General features: G+C 38.2%; 1 protein-coding gene across 2 annotated transcripts in view; it reads left to right on the top strand.

Annotated features, from left to right (window-relative positions):
- Positions 1–16,286, top strand: part of LOC149075901 (protein trapped in endoderm-1-like) — a 48,116-nt gene that overhangs the window by 16,590 nt on the left and 15,240 nt on the right. Inside the window, exon 1 of one of the 2 annotated variants that reach the window (XM_089243404.1) lies at positions 4,973–5,327. The exons of the other annotated variant lie outside the window; for it this stretch is intronic. The gene's annotated coding sequence lies outside the window, so the exon portion shown is untranslated. Of the gene's footprint in view, positions 1–4,972; positions 5,328–16,286 lie in introns of those variants that run through there. 2 annotated transcript variants of the gene reach the window in all.

The raw sequence follows: 16,286 nt of genomic DNA on the forward strand, positions 1-16,286 counted from the left end.
TCATCGCCAACCTTCGAAACGGGTATTAAGGGCCATCTTGGTCATCATGGGCAGCGGATCCCATACAAGCTGTATTTATGAATGTAATGTGTCTAGACCCAACGGGGCCGGTCCAGTAACATCGAGTCAAACGGGAAGTCGAGGTGGGGGCAGAAATCATTAAGATTTTTATCCATCATAATTTTTTTTCCTTCACATTTCATTTTATTAGGAATTTGATTCAGTGTATAACTTCTGTAAGACATTTATTTTTTATAAATCCCCAAAAACATTTTTGTTCCCTAGGCGTCTGAACTCATTAAGACTGCCCTGATAAAACGGAATTATAAAGTTTGTGACTCTCTTCTAACATGTAGGATAATATAACCATTGTCACACATGAAATTCAAAAATAAGAATTAATCCGTTAATCCAATTTTCCCGCTAATTTGAACAGATCTGGTTCCAATTAGTTGGGATCAGCAGGATGAAAATTCCAATTTTTTTTCTATCGGCAAGAAATTTTCCAGATTAAAGAGGAGAAAAACTGATAAAAAAACCCGAAAACATCTAAAAGGGAGTGTGCTTTGTGCTAATTTCGAACCACAAAGAGCTACTACTAAACCACACATACTAACCACTACTACTACTAAAACACCACAAAGAGCTGAAACCCCCAAAATAAGAATCGGAAAGATTCAAGTCAAGGGTGCTCAACGTTTAGGAAAGTGCGGGCCACTTAAGCGATCTGGAAGAGCACCGCAGGTCACTTACTAATCTGTAAACTTGCCGCGGATCACTTAAATCATCCGGAAATGTTCCGCAGACAGCTTAAATGATCTGTAAATGTGTCGCCAGCTGCTTGAGTGATTTGGAACTGTGCCGCGAGTCACTTAACCCCCTTTTGACTGCTCCTCAAATTCATAACCAAGCTGCACAATTTTTTCATATGATAAGTGGTTACTTAAATACATAAATTACTTAAAATACATAAATACATAAATTAAATAAACAAAATACATAAATTAAATAAACAAAATACATAAATTAAATAAACAAAATACATAAATTAAATAAACAAAATACATAAATTAAATAAACAAAATACTTAAATAACAAATTAAAAAGCTCCTAGTTTAGTTTTATAAAAATAACTTTGAGGTCGCGGGGCCACATTATATGAATCCAAAGGACCACACCTGGCCCACGGGCAATGGGTTGAGCACGTATGATTTAAGTATTTGACTATCACGAGTATTCATTGGTGTTTATAACATTTCACCAGAGAAGAAGAAAAAACGACAAACCCAAAAGAGAAACAACATGCAAAAGGATACTCATGTATCTATCTATACACGACACTCTTCGGAATCCCCACGTGCAAGTGGGCGATATCACGTGTTTTATTCTTATTTTACGAACCCATACAAAATAGTAAAAATAAAAAAAACGATGATCGGCTTTAAAGGCGATCTCTTAATGATCGTTACCTTTTTTTTTCTTGTTTGAATGTATTTCAGACAGAGACAATCACCATCATTAACAAGAGAAGAGGATAAGATTCATGCTATATACGGAGATTAAGGCTGCGAGGATATAATATTATTCACATTCTCTCGGTCACGATACGCGTTCCCCCATCGAAAAAATCAAATAAATAAAAAACAAACCCCTAAACCATCGCGTGGGAATTTTTATCGCTATATTCTGTACATTCGAATCGGAACACCGAGAAGTAAACCAGGGTTTCGTGTTTTATTATTATTGTTAGCATTTTTGTTCGCGTCTCGAGAAACGTTGTTTAAAATCCTCTACGAGAGATAATACCTGTGTAGTAATAACACTGTAAATAAAAAAAATAATAAAGAATTACCGATCGAGAAATGGCGGCAGAAAATTATCCCAAGATGCGCCGCATCAACTCTGTCTAAACTGGATTCGCTTGATTGGAGTTTCTAGACTTCAGGGGTAAAACGAATGTAATAAGAGACACCGAAATATATTCGTACATACGACTACGAGGGAAACACAAAACTCGCGCCCTAGATCTCTCATTATCTTTACCAACTCATTATCCATTGTACGAGTACAGCATCCTTGATTCCGTAAGATTTTTATGATGCAGAGCTGTTCAGTCTGGAAGAATACTAAAATTTCCCGTAATGGGGGATATATAGAAAATATATAGAAAATAGGCGGTACAGCAGTACACACAACACAATTAATACCTATGCTGACCCGTACCTTCATAGAAAAACGGGATGCATACGAGATATCGCTAATCACAACCAAAAAAAAATGTTAAATGCAAGTAAAGTTGCCAATCCCAGCAAAAGAAATTGTCAAATGTAAATGAAATTGCCAATAACAGTCAAAAAATTGTCAGATGCAAGTAAACTTGCCGTTTGTAGTGGAAACTGCTGAAAAATCGCCAATTCTGGGACATCGAGGACTACTGCAAGTCGGAATGTGTAAAAATGTAATTCATCGAAAAAAAAAAGTCTGACAAATATATGAGATGAATATACTTATATGAGCGTAATTAATTAATTATGATAGTCTTAATTACCTAAAATAAGTTATAAGTCACGAAAATTATCTTAATTCTTAATTTCAGTGGAAAAATAAGATATCGAGTAAGCCTCGTTGAAAAAACGGGACATTACAAACGGGATGCCCAAAATTATGGGAATGTCTGGTTAAAATACGGGTTATTTGATCACCCAATGTGTACAAGTTTCTGGCCCGCGAGCGGCAAAAATACAGCTTATCTGACCGGCGTACTGAAAAGGTGGTGCACCCCTGATGTACAGCTATTGTAGAAACGAAATTTTCTCCTGCATTGAAATGATTCCTCCGCGTAAGAAAATTTTTCAATCTGAGTAATTTGACGCTCTAAAAACAAATTGCTTCCATGTGCATGACTTTGACCGCGTGCATTATCTATTGATCCTGCAAAAATGAATAGAGATTAACACAAATGTTTCGCAAAGTGAGCAGTATCGCTCCTTGGAACCGCTGGAATGATCCGGGGAAGGGGGGGGCAGTAGAAGCTATTTGTATAAGGGGCCATTCAAGTATTACGTAAGCAGATTTTCAGCCATTTTTGACCCCGCCCCCTCTTTTCAGCAAAAGTCAGCAAAATTTCGTCAGCAGCTTAGAATATTTCATATCTTCAAAAAGGGGGTTTTTGATGACGTAAGCAACCTTCAAACCCCCCCCCCTCCCTTGTCATCAAAAGTCAGCAAATCCGAAACTCCCCCCCCCCCCAAAGCTTGGAATTCCAAGTTTTTCGATTGTTTCTATGTAAACTTATCTGGGATGATTAGAAAACTGTTCGTTAAAATGAGATTTTCGCTATAACGGTATTCGTTAAAACGGGATTCGACTATATTTGCCTTCACGTTTAGAAGGCCATTGCAAAAGCAGCTCTCCACGCACATGAATGACAGCGAATACTACTACTACTTAACCGTGCGGCCCTTTTTTTTATTTATGTTGTCAGAATCATGCTTGTTTAGTTTTCTTACTGGTGCTACCATCGGGCTTCCGCATTTTTATTAAAGATAGTAAATGTTTGAGTTCCATACTATGTCGGTATCGTGTTGTTGGTGTGCCTGCTCTCTGCGGAGAGACTGTTTTTAAAATGGAAGACCTGCTCGCATATTCACGTAACAGCGAATAGTACGGACCGATTGCGACGTTAAGAACGGAAATGTTGGTCCACAAGAGATAAAGAACACTTCTAGCCTCCTACATGGTCTTGTAGGATAATAACGATAACTTTACAGAAAAGAAAAATGTTTGGTTAAACCTAAGCTTCAGAATGCACAAATAAAAGAACTTTCGACGGAAGAAAAAGTTTATAGTACCCAAATTCCGGATAACTAAACGAATTTTTTCCCATGTTATGATATTAGTTCCGTTCGTTCCGTTCTTTGGAAAAGTACTTACAATAAATGATAGATTACCGAATGATAGGTAACGTTATCTGTGATTTTAATAACCGGCGTCGACTGTAATAGGAAAGTAGTAATATTACTTCAGTAAATTTATTTTATGTGCTATTTTTTAGATTTTGCACGTTAAGGCCCTGTATGTATATAAAATTCGATATATATATAAATTCGAAATAGAGTTTCTTAAATGATTTTTCCGGATTTCAAAAAAAAAGTGTGTGTCATTATCTTTAAAAACAAATTATCAACTCGAAAAAAAAAATTGAGCATTCAAGGGTCAAAAATGAAAAACATTATATCAATTGGTTATAAGAATAGAAATAATTGAAATTTCCAACAATCGAGAAATCTTATTGTTAGACGTAAAATTGTTCGGTCGGGATCAACGGTACCTTGAGAGAGAAAAAAACAAAAAAACAGAACACCCTCCTTGAGGTTTGCACGCACCTGTGCCTCTTTCATCAACCAGCGTGTGATGCTCGACAAGCACCGTCTTCACCACCAAGGGTTACCTTATTAAGGTTTCACAACACGTTTCCCGAAAGTTACGGGGAGGGAAATAAATGCGTTGTTCTCTCCTAAAACGACACCGAACGACTATACATTGAAATAGAAGGGGGGAAAAAAATAGTATCCAGGTCCTCGTGTCGTAATGATTAATCTTTTTCATGTCGTCGGAGACCTTTTCCAAGTCACATCCTAATGCGTAAGAAAAAAAAAAAATTGAAAAATATGAGGGTTGGTCTATCCAATCTGTTCTTCGCTGTCATCCCAAAGAACAGATACAACATCCATCCAGGTAAGATGGGCATCCGTCATCGTCATGGTTTGCTGCTATACGAAAAAGCGTGAAATTTTTTTTTTTTACCCAATATTTCAGTGGGATGCATATAACAACATTACGCGAGTCAAGCGCACACAGAGACGTCAATCAACTTACATTTTTTCTGGGTCTTGTGAGAGGAAAGAAAGAAGCTAAAGTTCGGGAGAAATTAGCCCCGTTTGTCTCTTGAAATAATCTTGTGGTGATGTGCTATTTGTCAGTTTGGACATCGCGCAAATAAGTGTCATCCTCTCTCTCTCTCTCTCTATTCCTGTGTGAAAGACAAGCTCTTCGTGATCCTATCTACTCAGATGGGAGGCTAAATACGGAGGTTCGGTAATCTTATACGTACTTGGGATTTCATTAACTCAACGACATGGGCTTTTTCTCGGCACGTTAACTAGTGGGCTTTTTTTTGGCCCAGTGAACTTTCTATTTGGCCCACCAGTCAAGAGAAAAAATTACTAGTTGGCCACAGCTTTTTTCTACCGTTTATTATGACTCCTGAAACACAACGGACTTTCGGAAATCAATTCAGCGTCATCTCAACTCTCTTAAGAAGTTGGGTAAGTGGATAAATTTGTTTCGTTAGTTGAACATTCTCTTAATTCTTTATCATCAAAAGCACTTGTATCTCTAGAATGATATTCACACTTGGAATGATAATTAGGGTAGCCAGATGCTCCACTGTGCGGTCGTTGACGGCACAGTGGTGGTCTGCTGAAGTTGGTTTTTTGGCGGTTTTCCAGCTCCGAGACGCGAATGCGAGCCGGTCTCGCATTTAAAAAGTCTCTCGTCAGAGAGCAGACATTCCTACAACACGATACTGTCAAAACATGAAAATTCAAGCATTTTCATCTTTACTTCAGAAAATATAAGACGGCAGCATGAACACGAAACAAGCGAAACAAGCGCAATTCGACAACATAAATACGTTAGGGCCACACTTTCACTCAGAACACATTCCGGCATGTGCCGATTCGTTAGAAATTCCGAAGAGGAATGTTGTACGAGGTACATCTACGGTTAAGTACTAATAGCCTAGCCAGATGCTCCATACATATGGAATCGCTCTGTGTATTTCGTAGAAATTTCCCAGTACGCAAAAAAAAAACTTTTTTGGGACACTTGTTTGAACTGTATTGCAAATTTTAGAGAAAGAATTGACGAAATGAGGTGTTTAATCATTAGAAATATTTCGTACTATAATTGTACTTAACAAGGATTATTATTATGTTCCTGATCAACAGATAACGCCTGCGTTTAAATTATAAAAATAATCAAAGAAGGGTCTCGTTCGAGAGAGTATGAGGAAAGTATTTATCAGGTATCACAATTTTTGGAATACGGCAATTTTTATAATAGTAATAAATGTCTAAAGTTTTTGAATACGTATCGAAGTTTGCCCAGTTGAAAATTTTTATTGGCTATTCACAATTTTATAAACAATGAAGCAAATTCTTCTTCAACCCTACAGTGCATAATGCTGCCGATTGTGGCAACATCTACTTTAAATATGTTTATTTTCTGCTGGCAACTTCATGTTTGAGACACATTCATTATTCCCATTTTTTCATTTTCCTTCAAAAATCATTCATAGATGGCAGTAGAACTCCTCAATTAAAGAAAAGAAATCTAAATCTTCTGTGACCTGTCAAAAAAAAAAGAATCATACACTGTAGGGTTGAAATGTTTATTTTTTGGGTTGAAGTTTCAACCCGAATTTTTTCTTTCTATAGTCGGAATCACAAAAAAAGGTAGTTATATATATATTTGGAAAGTAATAATACTTCAATACATTTATTTTATATGCAATTTTACGTTCTTTGTACGACCTTGCGTAAGTAATACAATTCGAAATGGATTTTTTTAAACATATTTTTCCCGACTTTCTATGCTTCATTTAACTGTGGAAAAAGTTTTCGGCTTAATATAAATCGTGAACTGTAGGATTAAATCATCTTTCCTAAACCTCGCACCGGCATTGAAGTGATAGCTCATATTCTAAAAAACTTTTTGATTTTAGCAATGGCAAGTTCAGATATGTTATAAAGCTGTGTTCTCAAAGGAACACGTTCCCCTATCTCCTTTACTTTGCACCTACTGAAATTACGAAGAAAGCCTACTTCTCATAAAAAAAGCATAGGAAATTTTGCAGAGAGTTTAGTGATTTCTGCCATGTCGGTCAAAGGGTTAAGTGGCTCATCATTTTCAATCGCTTATAAAATATCCCAAACTTTTCTGTTACCAAAAAAACAATTTTTTTTTTACATAGAACCAGCAATCACCAAGTGCTACAATTCTAATTCCAGAACACTTCAGTTTTGTTTTGTTTTTTTCAGTTTTGCTCAGATTTTTTTTTTTCGTTAAGAAATGATATTTCGCGGTACCTTAAAGTACGCGAATATCGGTAATGTTAGTTGCAAAAAAAAAAAAAATTGTCAGATATACGTCACCGGGGCCAGTAAAGGTCATGAAACTATGGGAAAACCGACTAGTCATTTCCCTAATCACGTTCCTCATTTCATATCCGTGCATGATCATTTCACACGGTCTCATGAATCGGAATGGGAGCGAATGCGGGAGCCTCGATGAATAGATCTCGATGCATAAAATAAATCATTGACTAAGCCTTTATAATCTTAACACAATGAATGAAAGAGGAAACTCTAATGAAATATAGTGTAACAAAAAAAGGGGGAAAATTCACCTTACGTTTCTCCTCGAGTCATCAAGTTCATTATAAATATTATTTATTATCTCATTTTTGAATGGGTGCAGGGAAAAAAACAATCCCTCGACGTGATGGACTGGAGTTTTCCTAGACATAGATTGAGGTGAATTGTGCGTAAGAGATCTTCTACCTGCCTCTATATTCGAGAAATCACGACTTCAATCTCGAATGACTGATTAGCTCGAGTTTGAAGTATGCATCTGTATATAAAAGGGGATTCTTGAGAAGGGAAAAGAAGTGATTTCGTTCTCCCATCAAAATCATATTCATCATTGAGCTGCATTGAATCACGATTAGCTAGAAGAGGCAAATAATAACAACTTTCTTTGGTAATTCTTCTTTGTGTATTACTGTATAAGAACAACTTCCTACGGTTTCCTTCAACGCTCTGTTTCTTCTCTTCAGAATGAGTATTATTTTCCTTTCTTTTTAATCTATTCTTTTCTATAAAATGAATCGGTTGCCTGACAGATTCAATGATCCAATGCCGAGATTAAAATGTAGTCATTTGTTTTACTTTTTTTATATAATGGGTGGAACAGAGCTCCTGACGCATCTGTACTGCCAATCAAACCGAGTTGGAATCACTATCATTTGTGTTTGCATGTTTCGTGAGGGATTTATCTCGATTTATAATGCTAAATCCTCATCCAGGATCACGATTAAAAATCATCGAAATGGATTGTTTTAGGAGGGTGGGGGGGGGGGTTGTTATTAATATGTGCGCATGGTGTTTTTTTTTTTGTTGTTCATGCTATGAACGCTCATTGCTATTTCTCTTCCACGGGGTGAATAAGAGTTGAACTGCTTTTGATTGATTCAGTTTGGCAGCTGTTCATGAACACCGACAATCTAGAATGATTTGAAGCATAGTGATAGGCTAGTGGGACGCGTTTCTCAGAACAGTTAAAACTATTTCGTGCATCCCTTAGCAACCACTTCCGGTAAAACTAACTACCGATGTAGGGCCTTGGAATGTTTTAGGAGGAACCCCCCCCCCCCTCCGAAAAAAGGAGGCCGGGAATAATCCGTTGTGTGAGATTGACGTTATTTATGAAATTTATTCACTTAGATATACATAAGTAGAAAGGGTCGATGACAGCAGTGAAAAATCAGTCACAAGACTAGATAGGCACTCAAGACTGTTAGCTGTACACATACACACTAACAGTTCCGGCACAACTCACTTGGTAGTGAATTATCCATGGCGATAGACCTGGGTTGTGCTCGGTTTAAAAGAAAGATAGGGTCTCTTTCTTCGATGTGGGGGACTTTGGAGTGACAGGCGACATGAAGTGTGATTAAAAAGGTGACCAATGGGGAAAAATAAAGGTCAAGGAATACTGGCTCAGACACTCTTTAAGGTTTTGCCTCCTTTGGGCTGTACTATAAAAATATCTCTATTCTTTCTTACAATTACAAATGCCACTACAGACAAAATTCCCAACGAGGTGGCTGAAAAAAGATGCCCCTAAAAAATGTGGATGTCGAATATATATCTAAAAACTATATCAAAAATACAGCAACCCATTAAGAGCAATAAAAAACCAATAATTCTAATAGAATATAAATATACTGCCCATAAAAAATTATGGCTGTCTCATATAAGTAGGCCTATAGATAGCATTTCTCTCTGTTTATCTCAATATGTTTATCGTATTTCTTTCTAAACGTGTCACTCATCTTAAGATTCACGACTCCCGGGGGTAAGCTATTCCATTTATTGACAACCTCATGAAAGAAAATCGAACCTCCCCCGAAACCTGGAATTGTCCCTTACTAATCGATACTGCTATCGAAGCATTTGATTGATGGTGTATTGATAACTCATGGTCCATGTTATCCACCCCGTTGAAAATTTTAAATACTTCGATCATATCAACCCCTCCCCCCCCCACCCCCCGACACTTGCACTCTTCCAATGCAAACATTTTGAAAAGATCAAGTCTTTCCTCATAGCTTAAGCCCCGTGTGCCATCAAGAGCATGCGTGGCTCTTCTCTGCGCCCCCTCAACTAAGCCAATGTCCCTCTGTAAGTATGGTCTCCGGAACCTAACTTTATACGACGAACTAAGTAGCCCCGAAGTAACCCCGGAAGTTTTTGTATAATTTTTTTGGCAACCAATTCCCTAAATATGCCGCAAAAGGTTATATCCCTGTTAGCCCCACCCCCTCCTTCCCAAAATAGGCTATGGCTCTCCATTGCTGTGGTTTGGTAACAATTACCAAACAAATTTTATAAACCCCCCCCCCCCATTCAAACGATTAGTAGTTCGCAGTGGTGGAACCAATCAGGCATTACTTGGATTCCCTCAGTTTCATAGAGGCATAATGGCCAGATCTGGTGCTGCTAGTTAACCGTACATGTTCCGTAACATTCCTCTGAGAAATTTCTAACGAATTGGCTTGTACCAGTGACAACAAAACTCTGAGTGTATGATTACCCTTAACGTACTTGTGTTGTCAGAGTTATGAGTGTTTTGCGTTATACTAACGCTGCCATCTATTTTCCATATTTTGAACCGTATCTTTCATTTTCGGTTCCTATTAAAAAATTCCTTAATTTTGACAGATACCGGAATGTATTTTATGTAAGTATCGTTTTGAAGGTCTGCCTGCTCTCTGTGGATAGACTTTTTCAAATGGAATACTGGCTCGCATTCGCTTCTCAAAGGCAGAAAACCAAATTCAGCCGACCCACCACTCTCCTACCATCAGGGTTCGAACATAGACCTTAGCTAAGCGAGTCCGTCACGATGCCCGCACAGCGGCAAAAATAAAAATCTATATGATAATAATGAGATCCGGTACTATAATTTTCGAGAATATTGAAATTGGTAGGCAAATGTGAACCACACATGCCCCTCGTCCATATTCCGATGTGGAACACTTCTAACGAATCGGGACTTGTTGGAATGTGCGCGTCCATGTTGTGAATCTAACGTGAATTTTTTTTGTTTCTGTGTAATGCTTGTTATAGTATTGCCATCTGCCACCTATTTTCCAAACTAAAAGTGAAGTGTAATGATTGAAGATTTGCACCGTTGCAGGTCTGTTGCGAAACTTTATATCTTGGGCTTAGAGAAGGGGAAAAAAGGGGGGATATCGGCTCGCACATTCACGGCTCGAAATTCGAAAGAAATTGATAGGCTAGTTACTAAGGTCCGCAGAGAAAGTTTGAAAGTTTAACCTTCCCTCCGGTACTTCCAGCCTGAGACGGGGACCGTCACAGTGCTGCTTTGCCTGGGCCCCCCCCCCCCATGAGGATGAGACGGCTTTACCAAGCATGAAGAGGAATTCGTATATAACAAATACGTACATCGTTTATGCATGTATATACAATCGTACAGCTCTCTCAAGCCACTATTGCAAAGCAGCCATTCTCTGCGTTCAACCAAGATGTGTATTAGCGTGGGGTAAAAAAAAATGAATTTTTTATTTTCAAATCGCTAAAGTGCGGAAAAGTTGCCTCCATTGATAAATACGAAAAAATACGCAAAAATTTTTTTTAAATTGGTTGATATCTTCCGGTCGCGCATCGTACCTGAAGTTTACGAAAATTGACGAAACTAGGATATTTTTCATGAATGCCGCTGTGGTGGTCGAGTGGTTATAGTGACGGACTCGCGATGCGAGGATCCGGGTTCGAACCCCACAGTGGTGGTCGGCTGAAGTTGGTTTTCTGTGGTTCCCAACTTCAAGGCGCAAATGCGAGCCGATCTCCCCGTTAAAAAGTCTCGCCACAGAGAGCAACAGTCCTACAACGATAAATCATTCAATCATAACACTTCACTCATAGTTAGAAAAACTGGTGGCAGATGGCAGCACTACACATAACAAGCATTACAGGGAAACAAAAAACTTCACGTCAGGTTTCACTACACGTACACGCACATTCCCGCATGTACCGATTCGTTGGGGGGTTCCGCGGGGGGGGTGCATGTGTGGTGTAGCAGTACTAGGTAGGGCTTCCAAAAAATGGCTCGGGGATCCATGATGTTCTTAAGTCAGCCACCTCGTTGGGCAATTTGCCTGTTGTGGCGTTGTATTTGTATTTGTATTTGTAATGTGGCTTCCACCCACACCCTAACCAATCAACCATCCAAAGTAGGCGTGTGTATAATTTACATTATATTTTTAACTAGTTACCAAAATTGACTAAGATTTAGTGGTCTACAGTTTTTTCCACTGCTTCTGTTTGGAGTGTACATTGTGTATCTTTCTCTCTCTTTGACTTTGAAGAAATTAGTCTAGGAGAGAGAGAGAGAGGCTTTTTTTCTCTCAGTCCAAGATATCAAGGAAACGGATATTTTCTGAATGTTATGCCAAGGTGAACTCTCAGAAAGAAAAGTAAAGAGGACCTGGGTTCGAGTCCCGGTGGAGACCAGATGACTTTTTTTTCCCCCTGAGTTCACCTCGGCATATTATACCAAAATATGTTTCCTTAATTAGTCTAGGGTTTTAGGCACTGAATAGTGCTGTATTACGTGGTGTCTGCGTACCTATTTTCAGAGCTCCCACGATCAATTGAGTGATTTTCATTCTGACGGAAGAACTAGTTCGAGCTAGAAAAAAACAAACATTGCTCAGAAATATTTTAGATTTTTGGATAACGTTCATTAACTCATCAGTGCGGAGATTTACAAAATTTAAAATTACGGAGGCCAAAAAAGTCTGTTGGACATAATTTTTGAGATCTAGGAAGAAGGCAGAAAAATATATATGTATACACGTATAATTTAAAGCTTTATCCAAGACGGAATGCAAGCATGTGTGCACCGTGAATATCATGAACTCCCATTACCTTCGCTTGAATACGTTCAAAACCTGGGATGTATCATGTACTCAAAAAAAAAAAAAATTGTCTTTTCAAGATATGTTGCATCGGTTGTTCTGCTGTGGAAAATTTCAGTCCAAGATAATATTTTACAGCGATTTCACCAACTATTCAAGTGGAAAAATGATATTCCATCAGAGCGAAAGGCATTAAAAAAAAATTCATTCACCACTATCCCCTCAATATTACGCACTATACATACTTGTATTATACTGTCTATTCCTTGGCATTTGGGGCTTTGAATTTTGAATGTTGCCTGTGAGCGGTTCTTTTTGTCTCCTCTTTTCCTGAGGCTCGTGGAACACCTTGCAGCTACATTACAGATATCATACATCTCATACAAGCTTTTATGCATTTCTTCTATCATTACGAAGGCTTTTGAGTTTCCTTGGGATTAGGAATCATGCAGAAGAAATGAATGTATGTCTCCGGGCAGTGGGTATGGCGGAACAAACCACTGGTAATTTACTCTTGGATAACTACGCCAGTGTTTTTCCTCGCTCCATTATGTTCGTGGCACGAAAACGTTTTCAGTGGCCGAATTTATTTTTTTTTTCTTTTAAGAATATTATTATATCGTGATTTAACGTTGTGTGGACGCCAAGCATTTTATTAGTGTGTGTATTGCCACAAATCTCCCAAACGAAATACTTGCTTGAGATCAATTTCCATCTGTTTTTGCCAACTCTTTCGCAACTGACGTGGATAAAGATTAATACTTTAGATTAAAGGATTACGTGAAGATTTCAAAGAGACTCTTGGAAATAATTGAAGGGGGGCGAGTTTTTCTAAATGACTTCAGGGCATTTTTTTTCGCTTTGACAATAACAACCACTCAGTCGGTTAATAGAGTGCAATAACCAAATCACAAAATCGGTTAATTGACTTGGTAATTTGAAGACAAATCCATTGAGCTGGTTTCTTTTGAATGAACAATGATCAAGGAGACGTCAGAAGTGTTATAGATTCGAGAAGGTTTGGCTGGAGATTTTTTTTATTCCTTAATTAATTGTGGGAGCGTTGCACAGCCTCGTGCTACAGAGTTCTTCGGGTACAGCACCCCAGGCTCTCAGACGTCACTGACCAGTAAAGAAAAAAAATATTGAAAAAAAATGTTTTTTTTTTTGTTTCGGAATTTATTGATCCTTTGACTGAACAAATGCAGCCATCTTTCTCTTTTTTTTCTGACTTCATAGCAAGGTGCGAATGTGAGCTTATATATTTCTCATTTAAAAAATAATCTCTCCAATCAGACCAACAACATTCAAAATTCCCATATAATGTGAACAGGCAAAATAAACGGCAGAGTAGTTTGTTTCCGAATTCGGAGGAAGGTGACAGGACTTTTTGAATGCATAACCGGCATTTCTCAGAAGCAAACTTCACGTTCGGTGCACGGCACATTCCGACATGCGCACCAGTTCGTTAGAACCGTATATCGTATTCCCCGCATTAGCCGGCATGCCACAGATTCCGGGTAATTCTCAAATATCTACTTTAGAAATCGATTGAATTGTCTGATTTTAACCTTGTTCGTTCTCCACATTTTGGGATCCTATCTGTTTTACGACTATCCTCATAGTTCATACTTTATGATTTGTGGAGGCAAAACTAAGCATAATTTACCAAAAATGCCGGATTAATGATCGTGTTATTCCTTTACATGAATTAGTTTAATGGAAACATTAGTAGAGACTGAGAAAAATTTATGTACTTCTTGACTATGTTCCAAATTAGAATAAGCGAAGCAAAAAATTGAAGAATTGCACCGCAAAATATGATGATGTAATACAAGTGAAAGCATATTTTGCAAAAAAAAGTGTGAAAATATTTATACAGTATTTCGTATTATGTTGACAGGTAATTGAATTACATCAATAGTATTAAGTGCTCAATTTTGATTACCGTTATCGAGTTCCTGTACAGAACACGCTTGCTGCAGTGAAAAATCATTTTTATTTCCATTCGTTTTTTTTAACACTTGATATAAATTTTTATTGGTCTTTTGAATGCCTTCTGTGATATTCATTAAACCTCACTTTTCCCGGCATGCCGGAAACGAACAAGACAACATTCAAAAAGCTGGTGTTCCCTTAAGTTGTGCCGCATGCCGGATAATGTGGGGGATACGGTATTACTACGTCGGTTGGCCATCGATCAGCTCTAGATCATCGGTTTTCAACCTTTGGAACTCCGCTTCCGGGTTTCATTTGTTTTTGTAAGTGGAAGGCCTAGCCATACACACGACTAATAGGAAAAAGGGAAACAGCGAACCACTCGTGGTCCCGTATGAATGATGTCAGGACGTGGTACTGGGCCACGGTCCGGTGGGTGAGAAACACTTACCGAACACGACCAGGATCTGTCGGTTGCGCAATTTAAGCACATTTCCCCGGAGGGCGTGGCCGTGTCGGAAATTTTTTTTATTCATTCTCTCCATTTACACTGCTCTAGATCACACACAAAAGGAAATTTCACAAATGCACATGCCTCCGCCATGCACCACATAACTGAATTAGGCGAAGCCACTAGACCCGGGATTTAATCTGCCTACGTCCCCGACTGTCAACCACTTTGGAGACTAAAAACCCTTAGACAAATTTCGTGGACTAGTGAAAGAATTTTTACATATATATTCGTTGAGTACCTGAATAACAAACTTATTACAATGTATGGTTTTGATTTACAGGGTGGTAATCAATGTTTCATGGCCGTATTAAGATGACCCCTGCACCAACACACGGTGACTGAATTTGAGACGGAGAAATTCTAAGGTTGAAAAAAAAGGGGGTCTGGTATACTTGAATCTCTTTAGCCCTATAACCGGCGTTGACGAGATATCTCGCCTTCTTAAAAGCCTTTTATTTTAGCAATGCCAAGCACAGATATTTTGTGAAGCTGGCTTTCTCGATATGAAACACATTTTTACATTCTCTCCTCATCCGTTACTTCACATCTGCTAAAAATCGAAAGAAAACCTATTTCACGGAACTAAAAAAAAAAAGCTATTGTATTTTACGTGGGTTTAGTGTTTTCTTCTAGGCCGGTTAATGTTAAAGTTTAATTAGGTGTGTAAAAGACCATAAATAACAGCTTGGGTCCTTTCATCCGTCTTAGAAATTAGTAATACTCAAATGAGTACGCGTACATAATATTTTCTGAATATAGCTCATCCTTTATGATAGTGCTTTTTCCACCGCGCGCGGGTTATGTTGGCCGATAGCAATTACCTCCAACATATATGCGTTTAATAATACAGTGATCCCTCGGGTAACGAGAAATCGAAATGATTCGTCCCGAAATCACGTTCATTACCCGAAATCTTCATAAACCGGAATGTGATTTCCCATAGGTTACCATGAAAAATCATTTGATTCGTTTCAGGTTCTGCCAAAACTTTAATTTAAAGACGAGTTTTTTAAAACACCGAGGAACGCTATAAAAAAAACAAAGTGACTGAAGGCTAAAATTAACAGCTTCAAAATTGGATAAATGAGAATCTATAGGAAGATGAGTGGAGAGAGAGGGAGATATTGATTTTTATTTTACACTAAGGGGTCGTTCAAGTATTACGTCAGCAGATTTTTAGCCATTTTTGACCCCCTTGTCAGCAACAGCCAGCTAAACTCTGACTCCCTATCCCCCCCCCCCGTCAAAATTTCGTCAGCTCTCCTAAGGCATATTAGGATCAGAGACGTACTCGGAGGGGGGGGAGGTGTTCCTTGGGGCTCGTGCCCCCCCCCCCTCCAGACGATCAAAAAATACTTTTTTGTAAAATTAAAATTTCGGAAGAAAATACCAAAAAAGTTATATGTTATTAATATAATTAATTTCAATGCTATTTGAAGATTAAGAACTCAAAATTTATTTTTAAGAAATTCATTGCGATCCACCAACCCTTTAAGCCATACATGCTAAACCCATGACCCACGGACCAAATGTGGTCCTCGGGGG

Source organism: Pholcus phalangioides, unplaced genomic scaffold (genome assembly GCF_987345545.1).
Source record: "Pholcus phalangioides strain wild (caught in Gottingen) unplaced genomic scaffold, Ppha-v1.0 ptg000015l_1, whole genome shotgun sequence".
Taxonomy (NCBI): Eukaryota; Metazoa; Arthropoda; class Arachnida; order Araneae; family Pholcidae; genus Pholcus; species Pholcus phalangioides.